Source organism: Psammomys obesus, unplaced genomic scaffold, assembly GCF_907164565.1.
Source record: "Psammomys obesus unplaced genomic scaffold, mPsaObe1.curated_primary_1811, whole genome shotgun sequence".
NCBI lineage: Eukaryota > Metazoa > Chordata > Mammalia > Rodentia > Muridae > Psammomys > Psammomys obesus.
This window is the reverse complement of record NW_026596069.1, coordinates 5,754,395-5,771,506: the sequence shown is the minus strand read 5'-3', so window position 1 is coordinate 5,771,506 and position 17,112 is coordinate 5,754,395.

The window sequence follows — 17,112 nt, the reverse complement described above, 5'->3', positions numbered from 1 at the left end:
TACAGTATAAAATAGAGATATACTTATGTAATTACATCAGAAGTACATGATGGCTCATATGGTATTTATTCTGAAAGCTTCTTTTATTAAGTTATTAGATTAATAGTGATAATTTAGAATGATAATCATCATTTTAAATAGGTGCATGACATGTACCTGTGTACTATTATTTACTTGCTGGTTACCAGATAGTGGATTTCTTTTCCAATTATTTCATCTTACAAACAACACAGCAATAACAAGACAAATTCATCTATATTTTATATTTCACAAAAGTTAAAGCATGACTTCAGAACAAAAATTGAATACATATCAATATTTAGTTAACTCAATTATGAGAAAAACTTCAGGATAGCAGTGGTGGTAAGAAAGAGGCCAGGTGGTATAGGCTTCCTAGGTTTGAGAGAACATCCCAGGACAACATGGCTCAATTTTGCATTTCACTTCTACACCAGACAGATTTTTTACACCCTTATTGACCGGTAATCTGTAAGTAATCATGCAATATAACAGTGTCTGGGATACAAATAACAATAAGTTCTATTACAAAGCAGAGCTGTTTTCTGAGAGACTGAACTGTTCTCTGCGAGCACCTATATGACAGCGCTCCAGGATAACATCTGAAGGATCTGCAATCCTTTCATTCTTGTTTCTAAATTGTGGGTAATTTTTTTCTGAGACATAATTGCTGTTATACTTTGCCATATTGAAAAACTGATATGGAACCAGGAAGCCCAGAATCTGGTGTGAGAAAGTCCACTTGCAAGGATGGCGAAGCAGTATCATCTCATGTAGATTGTGAGAGCAGCATCAGGTCCTTTGTCACATTTGTTGATCCTTGATTTCCAACTAAGGATTTATAGATTCCTCAAATATGAGAATTGCATCTTAAATTTTTCCTATATTTGTTTGAGTGGTTAAATTGGCTAGTAGAAATGACCTGTTTGGACTAAATTAGAAGCAATTTCAACGCTCAATTAGAATATGTTTTTTTAATGATGATGGGTATAGAATTCCTCTCTCTATAAATTTATGAATGTTTCAGAGACCACTGAGCATTATAGAATAGGAAAGCACTATTTGACGTGGCTGCCTTAGAGCTGGATAATGATGTGTGTGTGTAATGTCAGCACTGGAAAGGCTGAGACAGGAGGATGAAGATCTCAAGGCCAACCCAAGCTAGCTAAGAAGAATCTATTTCGTGAAAACCCCCAAACAAACACGAATGTATTAAGTAAATAAAAGGATGATCAAATATTTGGTCTGGAATATCAGACTACATGCTGGAGTGTGCTTGGAAGAACATCAGCCATCACTTTGCCATGGCCTCCCATTCAATCCTTAACCAGGAGTCTACTGCAGTTCCTGGGAGAAATGAAGTTATGTGCCAATTTTCTATCTTCATGATTTTTTCCACTAGTTTGGTCTTAATCTTGGCTTTAAAAGGATTCACGACTGGTTTATTGGAGTGAATGAACACTTTAATTATGACCTGGCAACCTTGTTGGCTGCAGTAAAAATAAATGTGTCTGAAGGCTGCTTTTCATGTTGTAGTGTGATATGCGGCAGCTCACTCATAATGTCTAGAACTCTTTCTTTACTCGTTTATTGGCATTATCTATCCCCTTGGAGGCATTCACCTGGGTCATGAGCTACCTCTGTTCCTCTAATTTTTCCAGTTGGATAAGCAGTAACAAGAAATACCTTAAATCACAACAACACAAATTGTTTTAGGGACATCACTGTTGCTAAGCAAGACTTTTCTTTGTATCACTTAGGAACAGAGTCATCAAGTAAGAAAAGTGACTGCGTAGACTGAACCAGCTTGTTTGCCTGCTTCTTAGTCTTGTGGAGGAATTAAATAGAAAGTTGAAGAAAGTTTTCAATAGGTTTTGACAGGCATCTCTGCTTTGGACATGATAACAGAATCAGTGCTCTTCTTTTAACGTTTGACATCTTATTAGACAATTCCTCACATGCCTTAGGGAGCGTATGTGACTCCTTTTAAATTAAAGTAAGATCACATGGTGAAATTGACTTGCCTCATAGATTCCCTCCTCCTGAAACCACCTTAATGGGGAATTGTAAATGTTTCAAGGTTTATTTTAGAGCTTTATTAAAAGAAAGCATGCTTCAGAGATCAGTATAGATTGAGAACAATACACAAGCATCTCTTTATGTCTGTATGCAACAGAAAATCCCAGAATGGTGTGTGGTGAGCTCATGTGCTAGCCCTGCCCCACATGCAGGATGGAAGAATGAGAAAATGGCTTGGATATTTCAAATTAAAAGGTAAATAGACTATATGGGGTCAAATGACTTGGGAATCTTGTGTGAGAGGCACAATTTGAGAAGAATAAAAATCTCAGAACCCTGTTGTGGGAAATAGAGATGAGGATTTTTGTGATCTCAGAAAAAGCATGGAGTTACCTCTATGGTAAAGTATGAGCTACAGAGACATGGCTCCTTTACATTGCCTCACTACCTTGGAGAAGCTGAGAACCCATGAGGGGTGTGGCATACTATTGTTTTACCCAATATAAAGAACTTTTTTAGTTCAAGTATGGAAAAAACTCTGCTGATATATGCATGAGGCCATCCACTGGACCATGGAAAACCCAATGGTAGTTTCGCTTTTGTCTTTTCTTTCTTGAGAATTAATGCATGCATATACTGTGTTTTAATCAAATCTAGCCTCTCTTCACTCATTGATATCTTCTCTCTTATCTCGCCTCCACTTTTCCCTCTCAACTTCATGTGTTATTTTTTTTAAACCCATTGAGCCACTTAGTGCTGTCTGTATATGCATAGACGTGGGACCATTTACTAGAACATGGGTAACTCCTCAGGGTACAAAACCCTAAAGAAAACTTATTCCCCTTTCTTCAGGAAGTATCAGTTGTCAATAGATCCTCAGCTATGGGTGTGTGGGTGGGATTTCATGAGCCACTTACTGTCAATGATGGGATATTTTTTCTGGTTTGATCTTATGAAGATCTTATACAAACTAAACATCTTATTCAACCACTTTGAGTTCATGTTTTTAATGTGAATACTGTTCATTTTAAACCATGTGCTCCTATGTATATATTTTAAATCTGCAAATAACTGTACCAGTTGCATTGCTAAGTGTCTTTAAAAAGTGCTATTAAGTCCTTCTCTCCTCTGCTCTGTGCCTGAAAAAGATAAACATGGGTGCTATCTCACTGAGGTGACAGCCAGAATCAAAGCTGTCCTCTCAGCTCTGTGTTTGGATAGGATAGCCATGCTGTCTCATGGACATAGACAATCTTTAGCCCTTGTGCCTGGAAGTCAAAGAAACATACATAGATGTGTCTCTTTGCTCTATAGAGTACTATGCCTGGCTTCCTTTCTCTGTTTTGAGTGTTGGTGTGCTGTAATGAATGGGTCTGCCACTCTGACTGCTCCCTCATATTATAGGACCACACAACTTCTTATTTCTGTTCCATACCCCTCCCATACTCAGGGGAAAACAAGAAAAGAGGAGTCTGAAGCTTCTTATTGCTACATTTCCCTAGCCACATAGCTTGATGGTCTGTTTGGCCATTTGATTAGCTCACTCCCTTCATGCCTGGTTGTGCAGGTGCCAAGTACAGTTAATCTCTGTGAATTCAAGAACACCTGTAAAACATGGAAGAGACATTACCATAGATCTGCTGTTGTAAGCACATCACAGAGCCTTTCAGAACCTGCCTACTGTAAGAACATCACACAGCCTTCCAGGACCTCTCTCATAAGAACATTACATATCCTTCCAGGACCTGCCTACTATAAGGATATTATGTAAGAATATCATACAGCCATCCAGCATGAGAGCTGTTCCTCTTCTCTTATCCTGTACTGAGTCCAGCCTTTATTCTTTAAGGTTTAAAGAGCATTTGAAGATGTGAATGAGTTTGCGTTGGTTTATTTTGCTTTTTTTTTTTTTTAAAGCTGGACAGTTGTAGAAGAAGAGCAAGGAGTATTATCTGAACAGAAGATATCCTGAAATGAGAAGCAACCGTGTAGAAAAACAGGAAACCTGCCTAAGATGATGATCATCATGATCCAATGATTATTTTACAGTTACTAGTGATAATTAGGACAAGCATTAAACCATCCAGGACTGTGCCACAGGCTTGGAATTGTAACTCCTTAAGAAGCTCAGGCAGACAAATCAGAAGTTCAAAGTCTGTCTAGGCTAGAGTGAGCTCAAGTCCAACCTAGGCGGCTTAGAACATTTAGAATGCTCTTGGAATGAATACAAAGAAAAAGTCTAGTGTCTTATTCCCTTAAGAACCAAAGAAAACAAAACTGTAATGGAAATCTACAAACGAAGTTTCAACAGAATGGGTAATAAGGAACGGTGTCAGAGCACCTGTCTGGGAATTTTCTAATTTATTTAAAATAGGCTTATTTGAATTATTATTCTCTTTAGGCAAAAATACCCAATTAAGTAAACTCATTAATTAGCCAGTGTTGGTAAAGCGTTTGAGGAGAAAGCTGCAGTTCAGGAACAAGAGACTCGGCTATGTCTGCTGTTTCCTTGTGTGTTTTGCAGCTTAGAAACTGAAGTACTAATTCATATCAACAACCAGAAATTATGACTAAAAGAATGGATCTGTGAGAAATAGAAAATCTGTTTGAACTGGGTTCCTCATTCCTTCTACTCTTTAATTAGCCTGTGTACGTACATCTCCATTGGGGTAATTAGCAACTAAGGTTTGATAACCACCTAGGCCACAATGCTACTAAGAAAAGGGGACCACAAATTCTTGTAACCTGAATGGGCACATAGCCTTGGATGGGGCAATGATTTGTAGTTTAATCGCAACTTGCACTGCAGATCATAGCCCAAGTCATGTTGTTTAAAAGTGTGCATGTGCTGTGAAAGAAAATGGTGGATCTTAGCAGCTATTTCCAAAGAGAGATCCAGGGCGGGCAATATGATCTTACTAACAGTTTGTGCTTTAGCAGATTTACCTATATAGTAAAAGGCAGAAGAGATCTGGTAGTCCTTACTCGACCTCTGCAGGATGGTTACCCCAGTAACAATGATAAGGGTCTAGTCTTGAAAATTAAACTCCAGAAGGCACTAGATTGTACCTGCTCTATAATGCATTTGCTACCTGCTAAAGTGGGAAATTCCACTTCAATGACGTGTTCCTGTGCAGGTCACAAGGCTGCCCAGCAGGACAGTCCCCTCATGACCTCCCACCCTGTGCAGACACTGTGCAGATGGGAGAATGTGCCATGGTTGTTTCTAAATGGTTCTCAGAGTTTAAATCAGGTACGAGGTAAGAACGGGGATGGTTGATCATGCTGTAGTTTTGGTATGGCTTCAAGGACTCCAAGGTTTCATGGGTTGAAACTGAATCTTGCGGTTTCAAGAATTCAGGAACTGATCCAACTCTGCTGTTTATTGCTGAGGACTTTGGAATTGAAGGAGATCTTCAGGGTGGGATTCTTGTAATTTAGAAGCAGGAATGCTGTGTAAGGGAAAGAGACTGCAGAAATGCACACATCCGGCCTCTGGGTCCATAGTGCCTCTAGGGGAACAGGGACTGTCTCTGAGAAGAAGAAGGAGGGTAGGATTTGGAGGAGACAAAGAGGGCTCTACAGTTAGGATACAAGGTAAATAAATTGTAATAATAATAAAAAAAAAGATTGCTGTGCTTTCCAAGGAGCTGGCAAAGATGGTAAACACAAAGAATTCTAGAAGCACAATTAATTGTGTTAGGAAATAATTTGTGAAAATAGAATGGATATTTATGTCCCTTTAATAATTCCCAGGTATGTCTAGAAACACACACAGTAGCCTAGCTGTTTTGAGTTAAGTTTGTCTTTTGTTAGTCCCATGAATTTTTTTTCTGTTTCTCACCATCCTCTCTACAAAAATCCAAGTGATCCCAAATTCTATTTTCTTTAATCATTTTAGGCAGAATTCAAAATACAGAATCCCAACACTCTAATTTTCTGATTACCAAATTAAGTGCTTACCTAGGTACCACTGTGAGAAAGCATTCCTGCTGCAATTAAATAATGAATTAGTTGAGTTTAAGAGAGCAAGTTACCCTAGGTTACCTGAGGAGGTCCAGTTGAATTTTTTTAAACCTGTGTTTAAAAAAAAAAAATGTATCTTTTCCCCTGCCCAGGCCATGCAAAGCAAAAGATTTGTAACTAGGTAAGGACGGAGAAATGATAAACATGATAGAGCTGTCACCCACCATTTTTGGACTTGGAGATGAAGAAGAGACCCAATTAGTTACATAATGTGAGTAGGCTTGGGACATGAAAAACAACATCTAAAGAAGAGCTCCAAGGTAGTGCTGCTCAGTTCTACAGCTGCCTGGAACCCTGCCGACAGCCTCATTCATCTTGAAGAGGACTCATTTGTAGAGACTCCCAACAAGAGCATAGCTCCGTAGATGCCTTGAAAACAGCTCGGTTGGGAAAGAAAGGCTGACTCTGGTGGGCAGTACCTGTGAGATGGTAGATGGCTATCACTGAATGAGCAAATCAGCTGCCAATTACTATAACATCCACCGAAAGCCAAAGTAGCAGCAAGGGAGTACGTACTGTACCTCCCAGACTCTGCAGGAAAGCAAACACAACTAAGGTTGGGTTGGGAATGCAGCTCAGAGTGCCTGAGCAGCTCACGTAGGACGCTGGATTTCTATCGGCAGTTCCTCAAAAAGCAACCAAACGAGAAAACTTATTAATAGATGTAAGTGGCATGATAAAAGAGTTCATTTTAATCTTTACATTTTTTTCTATGTCTTTTTAAAGAAAGACCTGTCATTAAATGGTCGTTCCCGAAAACATGCACACAACTAACATTTTAGGGATTGGGCAGGTTAAAGTTATGAATATTTATGTGTATACCTATATGCATACAATAACAATTAATGAAGAAGAAGCCATAAATTTGAAGGAGAGTGAGGAGGGGTATATGGGATGGCTTGGAGGGAGAAATGTAATTATAATCTCAAAAATAGAAAATTAGAAAAAATTTAAAAAGCAATTGAGCAAGCCAATGGGAGAAAGACAATAAGCAACACCCTTCCATGGTCTCTGATTCAGCTCCTGCATCCAAGTTCTGCTTTGACATCTGGATTTCCATCAGCAATGGGTCTGACCTGAGAGCTGTGCACTGAAATAAACCCTTCCCACCCCCCACAAGAAATAAAAACTCATTGGTCAAAAATGATGTTTCCAGTCTTTCAGCGTAAGTTTGTGATTTCTGCTGCGCTCTGTTTTCTCAGATCTCTTTCATCAGTGCAGTATCCAGGGCCAACCCTGCTTAGCTTCCAAGACTAGATTCTAGGTGGTATAGCTAGACTACTGATTTTAATGCACACCAATCAATGCCTTGATATCCTTCACCTTCATATGTCTTCCCCGCCTCTATCTTTGGGGCACACACAAACCAAAGAAAACCAAAGCTTCTCAGTTTGGTTTTACAGTAGCAAAACCAATCAAAAGGCTGGTTTACTTGCTAATGCTCTTCCCTATCCTTCAGCCTCTATAGTGGGTAACACATGTTGATTAGCCATGTGTAATCCACTGAAACTGGTGGTGCCTTTCATATATTGCTGGTCAGAATATGGAGTGGGACCAGAATCATTGATGTAGTATGCCACAATTGTGAATTAATGAATTCTTTTGATCTTTCTCTACCCCTCTCATAATTCCATGTTAAAATCCTTTAACATATACCAAACCTCCCATCTACCCCTCTCCATTTTCCTTCAAATTTATGGCTTATTTTTCTTCAATAACTATTGAATATATTATTCAATATATTCAATACAACTATTATTGTATATATTTATGTATGTATGCATGCATGTATGTATGTATGTATGCACGTATATTTGTATGTATATGCATATACACATATATTCCTAGATTTAACCTCTTCAGTCTGGATAATGTTACTTGTATGTATGGTCCAGGGTTGACCATTTGACACTGGACAATTGATTGATTTAGTTGTCATTGGGGAACAGCAACTCTTCTGCTCACAGTTTTCCTGGGATGCCTGCAGTTTTTTGTGTAGAAAGGCCTTGTAGGCTTTTCTCTGTCCAGTTTGGCATGGTCATTAGTGTCATCCTTGTTAATCTAGCTTTTGGGCTATCATTTTGGTGAGACTTTTTGGGTATAGCTTCTCATGTTATAAGAGGACACAATCTTCCAGTTTCTTTGAGAATTTTGCACAATGTGTTTGACTGTATTTGCCTCCTCCCCAACTCTTCCCACGTCTACCTTCTTCCCCCTTACCTACCCATTCTCTTTTGCCTTTCTTGTTTTAATAAGAAAATTCTCTGAATCTAAGTAGTTCTGCCTGTATTCTTGGATATATGGCCTTCCACTGGGGCATGGTTAACTAACCATGAGTACACACTTTATTAAAAACAAAACAAAACAAAACAAAACACCTTTAATTGAAATAGAATTACACCAGTTTCTCTCGTTTTCTCCACTGTACCTTTTTGAGGTACCCTCCCTCAGCCCTCTCATGATCCCCTCTCAGTGCAAAAACATCTTTTCCTTTGATTATTACTGTAATACTAATGGATCAGCAGGTGCACACAGGGGTATGCTCTTAACGAAAACCGACTCTCCCTCTCCTCACAGCTTCAGTTACTGATCACTCCTCAGCGAAAGGTAGGATTAATGCCTACTTTCCCTCTCTTTGCTTCTACTTGTTCTGGCTTGAGCTCTAACAAGTCTTGCACAAAATGTCACAATCATGAGTTCATATGTTCAGCTACCCTGTTGTGTCTGGAGGACTGTTTCCTTGTGAACATCCACCACCCCTGGCTATGAACACTCTTTCCACCACCCCCCTCCTCTCAATGATTACTATGCTTTGGGAGAAAGGGGTATGAAATAAATATCTTATTTAGGGCTGAACATTCCTTAGGCTTTTAATTTTTTTTTTTAACATCTTGGCCGGTTGTGGGTCTCTGTGTTAATTACCTTCTATTGTAAATAGAAATTTCTCTGATGTGGGCTGAGAGTTGCATTAATTTATGGCCATAATAAGTCATTGGTTTAATACAATGTCCATTTAGCAGAACCACTGTAATAGGAGAGCCGGTGACCTGTCTAGAGACAGGTTATCAGCCAGATATGAAAATCTTGTGGAGTGGGACTTAAATCTGATCATAAAATCCCTCTTTGTCTTTAAAAAGATGATTGCAATGACAAAACAAAAATGAAGTTTAAAGCAAACCAAACCAGTAAGTAATATAAAGTGTCCTTGGGCACACAGATAGTGTGAACCCTGGAAGCAAGGACGGGGTATATTGATGGGAGCAGATAGGCAGTCTTCTCAGGGCCTTGCGCACCGGGAGGTGGATAGTCACGAAGAAGCTGAACCACTCTAGGGAGCACGGATGTGAGAAAGGACAGGAGGGTGTGCAGATGACCTGAGATAATATTAGGAGACCCACTAGGCCTGGTAATGTTTGCCACTTTGTGTAACTACTTTGTGACTAGAACGAGGGGTTTGACCTTTTCATGTGTACAGAAGGCTACACTGTGCTCAGTGTCACAATGGATCTACATCTGTCTCTTCTGCTTTTCCTTGCCCAGCTCCATACCTCTTATCAATTCTGACCCTGAATATTAATATGCAGTTGGAATCTGATTAAAATGAGCTGCCTTACAGGAAAATGCATTCACCTAAGAGCTGCCACTTCATGGGTGGTATGACGGGGGCGTGTTCTTCTGACCCTGGCACACCACAGGAGTGTTTTTGATGACTGTGCACCTATGTTTAGACCTCTGCTTGCTGCATGCACAGAGCACTGCTGTCCTGAGACAAACTATGCGTCCTTTTAACCTGAAATAGTGCAAACCACCCAGCCATAGTACTAACAGCGATGAAATATGACAGTGGCATTAGAGTGAGTCCTGCCTCTCTTCAGACAAGTTGACCCTCAGCGGGGCCAAGGGGTTCTGTCCACACACTGGGAATGGTCTGAAGGCCAGATTAAGCCATAAAATTGAACTCTCCTGTCACGGGGCACTAAGATGAGCTCTTGCAGCTTTCTGTTCTACCTAAGGTGCCACAGTTGTTATTAAACAATAGGAGATTAAGCTCTTGCCAGGCAGGCTAATGAATTTTGGATTGATTTCCATTTTCTGCAACGCTACTGATGGTTTTGACAGATATGATTTATAGGTCCTTCACCGAGTCTATTCATGAGAGGAGTTGTTTATTTGGGTTGATGGGCAAGTTTCTAATGTTACCAGAGAGAAATGCTAGAGGGCCAAAGGGATGGCTGGGGCAAAGGTTCCCCCTGGCTGTCTGAGGCAGGCAGCTCATAAATTTGTAATCAAGATCCCAGAGAACTGATAAGGGCAGGCTGGCTTGGAAATTGTTTTGGTGACATTTGACCAGTGGAATGCGTCTGGAAAACATATGTCTGCTGCCTCTGCAGGTCCCTCAGGTGGAAGTCCCACTTTGTGTTCCTTTTTGTTCTCTGTTTCCGTTGACTGAAACAACATGACTGATATCTGCAGACTAAGGCAAGAACTTTGATCTCACCCTCTACACTATTGTGCTATAAAAACAATGTTGCTTATTTGGTTTTCAAAGTCTCTTTAAGATATCAATAACTCTTTACACTATGAATATAGCTTGTAATACCCAAACTATTTGAAAATTTTTAGGTAGAATGGGTTCCATATTTCCATTTGTTACAAAGACAGGGACCACGGGCGGGCTCCTGCTAGCATGCACACGGGCCTCTTGGTGGAAATTGCCCAAATTCTGAAGACTCTTCTTGCCTTAGGTTATCTTTCTACTCTGGAACAGTGTGCATTCTATGTAGAAAAGACCAGGAGAGAGTTCCTTTCCCCCAGTTTAGGACATCTCTGCCCTGTTGTCAGGAATTCAAAGCTTTTCTAGAGATTGGAAGTCTGTTTTCCTCACTGCTCTTTATTTGCTTGTTTATTTTAATAAGACCTCATTCTCTAGTCCATGTATACAACCATATATCTGCCTCATCCTCCCAAGTGCTGGGCTTTCATGTATGAACACACATGACTGGTTCTTCCTTCCTTATACATAGCTACTATTCCTGCCAACATTTCTCAAATGGCCTCCTGATCACACTTGGTGTTTTTTTCTCAGGCGGTCCAGGCTACATCCTAGGATGCAAAGATGGGAAAGGTAGCCACCATAAAAGAGAAGTGGGCAGGGTGGGGACAGAGAGGATTTCAGGAGTGAGACAGGAAATAGTTAAAATGTCTTAGATATTCCAAACAGAAGAACTGTGAAGGCTACTGCTGCCTTAGGATAAAGACGTCCCCTCTTCTACTGCTTCCTGAGGCACTTATGTTAAGCAGTTGGCACAAGAAACCAGTCCCACACCATTTTTCCTATTAGGAATACTTTACTGAATGTCTGAAATTTCAAGTCTATTCCACCTCTAATGAAAAGAGTTGAGACACAGGGAACTTGAGAAGCTAAAAACAAAACAGAATACACATAACTAGTTTTATAATTCAAGTCCTGTGATAATCTTCAGTGCTGCATCCATCAGAACATGAATATGACAGAAAAAGGACGTGCTTTGAACTGGAACAGCAATCAGATGAGCCATCTCCTTGTGTTGACTCTGGGATTACAAGGTGCTGCAGATTTCATGAGCTTAGAGAGTTGGTCTCTCCGGGCTGGCAGGAGGTTTTCTGACTTTGTTCTATATTTAAGGAGTACGATGTTTTTTTATTAGGATTATTTCCTATCTTTGTAAGAACTTTTTTGATTTTTCTTCTAAGTATGATAAGCTTGCTTTCTTCTGACTGTTCAGCACGATGCAGTTTTTACTCCTCTTTGTTGTTGTAACATTAAATAGATCTGAATTACAAGCTGCAAACAGAGAAATCAGCATCAGGAAAAACTGAGAACTATAGAACACTGTATGAACATGTCTGCTCCCAAAGAAAAGAGAAGCAGCTAAGATTAATTGTGAGACTCTATTTGTTACAGTTAGCACATGTCTGGACTGGGTGTTTCTAGGTGTTTAAAATCTTAATCTAATAATTGAAATAAAGGTGCACACGAATTAAAAATTAGCAAGAAAAACCTTAATAACAAGCAAAGCTGTGATACAGATACACAGTCAAGAGTGATAGCAAGACACATGAGCTGTGAGTTATCAAGGACCCCAGGATACTGTGCAGGGCTCTCCTAATAGGACCTTAGGGGAAGGAGGAGTGTTGTACCATTGCAGCTTTCTTTTTTGATTGACAGACTTGGTTAATTCTGTAAGTCATTGTTCATTCACATGCCCTTGCCATGATTGATCTGATTTCTATCATATGCAAGCTTAGTTATGCATAAGTCAGAAGATGGTAAATAGCGAATTCTCCCTAAAAGTTTATTCAGAGGACATGATTAGTTTCATTGTCCACGCACTCAAAACCCACCTAGGCTGCACCAACTCCCGTCTGTCTGTACCCAGATACAGGGGAAAAGGCTTAAATGAAACTGTGAGGCGTGCACACAAATTGCAAAGTATCAAGAAAAGAAGATTCACAAACAAAGCAGGCTGAGCAGAGAATTGACCTAGGGTCACAGGTGAGGCTGTGATGGTTGTTAGGGAAGGAGAAACATTTCCATTGTTTGGAGTGGTATGGACATGCACCTTGCTAAAGGTGGGGGCCCTCACTTGCTAAGAACATAATGAGAAGATGGGCTTGTGCTTACTCCATGCAAAGGAGAGCCCCAGGTTATTAAAATATTATTCTTTCTTGCTTCACTTTCATTAATCAAGGAACTGGTGCCTATTCCAAGAAGTGCTAGACCATCAGTCATGAACAGTTAAGGAGTACTTGTCTTATCCAGGCCACGTTTTGCTTAGCAATTTCCTCAGTGTCATTTGACAAGATATGTTGTGGGATTCTGAAGAGTTTTCAAATACCCACAGCTCCCCAAAATGCCATTATTTATGATGATGAGTCTCAGAATCCAGGTGTGACTGGGAGCTGGTGGGAAGAACCTGTGCTGTTCGTTAGGTGGCTTCTTGGAACACCTTGTCAGTGGTATTTTTAAATTGGAGTCAGAGGCAATGAGACTTTTCACAAGCAACCTGGTCAATGTTTCAAAATATAATGACTGAATCACCCTAAAAGCTGTGATAAAAATACAGGCTCTGACTGGCCAGACACGGTAAAGCCTGAGAATCTGTATTTCCAGCAAGCTCTAAGATGACCGCAAGGCTATTGACAACACTCCATTCTTCATTAGGAACAAAGAATAGCAAGGAAGAGGAATGGGTAATTGTTGTCCTGTTGTTGGCACACTGGCTCTTGGAAATAACTATCCCATTTGAAAAGAATGGTTTGGCAATGTCTAGCCATTGTCTGCTCTAGGTCTGGAGTCACAGCATGCAAAAGGAAAGAGAAACAAGTTCATAAGAAGCAGACACATGGCAGGCTGGGAGAAAAGCACTGACCTAGGGTCATAAGCCTGGTTCTCCCAGTTCTGTAGCCAAAGCTGTGTATTTCAGCCATGCATCACTGACAGGAATAACACTGCCAACCCAGCCTGTCTTTCATGTGAAGGAGGCAGAGGGGCGGAGCAATCAGCATCTACATACATGAGTCTTTTGAGATGATATTTAGTAAGATCAGGCTTCACCAGACACAGATGCTGGACGTTCTAAGGAGGTAGCTGAGGGCGGGGGGAGGGTTGAGATTTTCTTCTTTGTGTACCCAAGTCTTTGGAGCTTTCCTGTAAGACAAGCATTCTCTTCAGCAGGTCTGTGCACAGAGGCATGGTGGATGGACACGGTCAGGTTCCTGTACTGTCTTTTAGGAAATATGTCAGAAAAAAAAAATCAGTTTGTTTTCTCTAGCCCAGCATCTTTGATAACATTCAAGAGGAAGAATGCAAACGAAAGGGAATGTTAACTGGGGCAGAATGTTCTAAAGTGGGTCAAGGAGGAAATGAAGTGGTGCTTTTTCTGTATTCACTTGAGAAAATGCTGTTAAAATTAGACTTGCCACAGATAACAAGTGTTATAAACAGCTTCTCGTTTTCTAGGAAAAGAAGGAGTCTGATTCTTGTAAACACAACAGCTAAGAACCTGGGAAATCACTGTACAAGAGCTTTTTTGTTCATTTTTGGAGAGATGATGTCTATTTCTTTATTCTAAGTAGATCCCCAGTGCAATAAAGAAAGGCACATTATTCTTAGAAGTTTCATTTTATTTTTTAAACCATCAATTTTATCGATTTTTAATGTGTACACGAGTCTGTGTGAACGTCTGCATATGTGTATGCATAGACATACACATCTTCATAGACATCTATGACACACCCTTTACTACCATTCCTTTTCAGCATTCTCTCTCTAATATCTGGTGTGTTTGTGAGTATGTGTTTATGCACATATGTGAAGGCCTGGAATCAACCTTGAGTATTGGGTATTGTCTTTAAGGTTCTGTCCACTTTTGTTCTTTGTTTTTGTTTTGTTTTGGATTTGTTTTTTTTGAGACAGGGTTTCTCCATGTAGCTTTGGCTGTCCTAGACTCACTCTGTAGACCAGGCTAGCCTTGAACTCACAGATGTCTGCCTGCCTCTGCCTCCCTGAATGCTGGAATTAAAGGCATGCTTCACCATGCCCAGCTTATCCACTCTTTTTAAATTAATTAATTAATTAATTAATTTTAAAAAATATTTATTTTTTATTAATTACAGTTTATTCACTTTGTATCCCAGCTATAGCCCCCTCCCTTATCCCCTCCAAACCACACCCTCCCTCCCTAATGTCGTCCCATGCCCCACCCTCCTTCCTTCATCTCCTCCCATGCCCCTCCCCAAATCCATTGATTGAGGTGGTCCTCCTCTCTTTCTCTCTGACCCTAGCCTATCAGGTTTCATCAGGACTGGCTGCATTGTCTTCATCTGTAGCTTGGTAAGCCTGCTCTCCCATCTGGGGGTGGGGGTGATCAAAGAGCCAGCCACTGAGGTGATCAAAGAGACAGTCCCTGTTACTATTACTAGGGAACCCACTTGGACAATGAGCTGCCATGGGGTACATCTGTGCAGGGGTTCTAGCTTATCTCTATGCATGGTTCTTGGTTGGAGTATCAGTTTCAGAAAAGACCCCTGTGCCCAGATTTTTTGGTTGTTGCTCTCCTTGTGGCACTCCTATCCCCTCCAGGTCTTTCTATCTCCCCTTTCTTTCATAAGATTTACTGCACTCTGCCCAAAGTTTGGCTATGAGTCTCAGTATATGCTTTGATACCTTGCTGGGTAGAGTCTTTCAGAGGCTTACTGTAGTAGGCCCCTGAGATTTCCCCTTACATCCATCAGAATGGCTAAGATCAAAACCTCAAGTGACAACATATGCTGGAGAGGATGCGAAGAAAGGGGAACCCTCCTCCATTGCTGGTGGGAATGTAAACTTGTACAACCACTTTGGAAATCAATCTGGTGTTTTCTCAGACAATTAGGAATAGTGCTACCTCAGGATCCAGCTATACCACTCCTACGTATATATCCAAAAGATGCTCAAATATACAAGGACATTTGCTCAACCATGTTTGTAGCAGCCTTATTCATAATAGCCAGAATCTGTTAATAACCCAGTTGTCCCTCAATGGAGGAATGGATACAGAAATTGTGGTACATTTACACAATGGAATACTACTCAGCAATTAAAAACAAGGAAATCACGAAATTTGCAGCCAAATGGTGGGGTCTAGAAAAGATCATCCTGAATGTGGTATCCCAGAAACAGAAAGACACACATGGTATATACTCACTTATGAATGAATCTTAGACATATAATATAGGATAAACACACTAAATTTTCCATACCTAAAAAAAGATAAGCAGTAACGAGGACCCAGGGTAAGATGATCAATCCTTCTTCAGAAATGTAGATGGGATGGACATCAGAAGAGGGAGAAATTTATTTATTTTTTGGTAGTCTCTTTCATTGACCTGGAACTTGTCAAGTAGGCTAGGCCACTGAGCTCCAGGTATCCATTGGTCTTTGTCTCCCCAATTCTAGGATTAGAAGTCTAAGCCACTGCAGCTATCCATTTTTTAATATTGGGGGCGGCTGGTTCTAAAGGTGGAACTCATATCCTTATGCTTGCAAGACATTTCTCCATCCAAGCACAGTCTTGAATGGGTGCATATTTCTCTTTAGTTAAATTAATTCACATTAAAGCTGTTAATGACATTTTGCCTTTCTCAGGAATGTTCCCTTTGGTCTTGCCTTAAAAAATCAGAAAGTAATTTATTTTGACATGTTATTTGCCTCTATTCTGGAATTTACATTAACATACTGAAGGTAAGCTCAGGTGTTTTCTTGTTGAGTATGTTAATTCTGTTGCTCTTTCTGGTACTATAATATTAGCATCCATATCCTTCAATATGAGGGACTTTCTTACCTTTCTTCACACACAAGAATAAAGTTCTATGTGATTTTAGTGGGGTTCAAGAAGGATGGTTCTGTAAAGTCCTATGCCAGTTCTGAATCTGCCTACTTGATTTTTTTTTTTTTTATCGATCTGTGAAATTCCTTTTATCCCTTCCAGGAAGCCTGACAGAAGGACAGCTAAGGAAAAAAAAAAAGACTCATTGACTCAAAGAGTACTTTTCAAATGACGAGAGGATACTGAAACATTGAGGATAATGTAATTACCATCAATAGTATATTCTCCATAAGGAGACAGGAAATAGCAAACTGAGAAAAGGCCTTTCACTGATCTGTATTTATTTCTGTTCCTTGTCCTATTTCCCAAGGCATGAGCAAGGCAATCTTACCAGGATTTCCTCAGTCAGCTAAAGTGTCTGATCATAATTTCCTCTGATGAAGCTGCAGAGAGGCAGTGACTTACATATCAGTTGGAGCTGATAGTCCTGAGGAGGATAAGAAACTGAGATGAGACAGTTTATGGGACTTGGTTCCAAGTTCCTAGATGAGTGAACAAAAACAAAATTATCTCCTTAAGTCTATCACAGAGATCTACTACTCCATGGGAGTCTCTGTTGGTCTAAAGATGAGTACAATCAAATAAGGCATAGCACAGACAGATAGGATTGTTTCTCTGTAGGAATTCCTTCTGTGCTTAC